Source organism: Corapipo altera, unplaced genomic scaffold (genome assembly GCF_003945725.1).
Source record: "Corapipo altera isolate COAL_440 unplaced genomic scaffold, ASM394572v1 23, whole genome shotgun sequence".
In the NCBI taxonomy this organism is placed as follows: Eukaryota; Metazoa; Chordata; class Aves; order Passeriformes; family Pipridae; genus Corapipo; species Corapipo altera.
The window spans coordinates 19,052,845-19,053,939 of NW_020884878.1; positions in this window are offsets into that span (position 1 = coordinate 19,052,845).

Consider the following 1,095-nt stretch of genomic DNA (forward strand, 5'->3'; position numbering starts at 1 on the left):
AGTATCTGACTTACTTCCATGAATTCAGCATTTTTCTGTCTTCACCACTTCTTCTCCTGCAGCCTGGAGGAGGGAAGGAGGGGCTTGGCGAAGGAAGTATGAAGAAAATGAATCTGCAAAGGTAAGAGAGGAAAAAGCAAGGAACACTTGTGACTCGAGCTGTCTGCAAATCCCCAGAAGGACTGGAGGATGGCTGAAAGCATCTCCACTGAAGCAGGTCACTCCTGAGAGTGCCTTGTCTCACTGCAACAGGCTTGACACCAGCACTCCCCCGAGTCAGTGCCCTGAGGACCTCTCAGCCCTGACAGCTGCCAGAGATTTTTTCCTTAAGTCAAAGCAAGTTTAGTTTCAGGGTTAATATCCTTCCCCTCTGAGGGTCTGAAACATTTCCCAGGGCCTGGTTCCTCCAAACTAAGCCATACATAGCAGCAATAGATAGCAATAAAGTTTCATCTTGGGGCACAGGTCTTCTCTCTGTAGTTACTGCTGCTTTAATAGAAAATAGCTTAAGAAATAAAGCTGACTTCTGCCTGCAGCCTGGGCCAAGGCTCCTTGCAGCAGCTGAGACCATGGATCGGTACAAGGTGGCCACTGTGGCAGCTGTGAGCCCTGGAGCCCCAAAACGAAATTTTCTGCAGCCTGTTTTATTCATCCAGGCAGTGTCTGCAGTGTTAGGCAGGACACAGTGTAAGCTCAGCTCTGCTGTCGGCGGGCAGGGGGTGAGCAGGAACTGGCCTCTTTAATGGGAAAGGAAACCCAATTAATCCTTTTCAGACTCAAAGCCTACCATCAGAGGAAGGCTGAGAGGTCAGTGGAGAACTGCTCTACATAGCTACATTTTTATTGTATTAATTTCCCTGCTGCTCAGTCAGAGGATTCCAGAGCAAATCCACTTTGCAGCTAACACATAAATAGAGAAAACCTTTTAGAAAATGGTGGGAATGAGTATTACCACGGTAGAAGTCTGCATCACTCAGCTTTGCATTTCTCAGGAACCAGGCTGCCTTTCCAGGGGAGTCTGCTGATGCTTGCTCTCCTGGCTCCTGAGAGCAAGAGATGTTAAATGGAGGTCTTCCTGATGGGCTGCCTCAATGT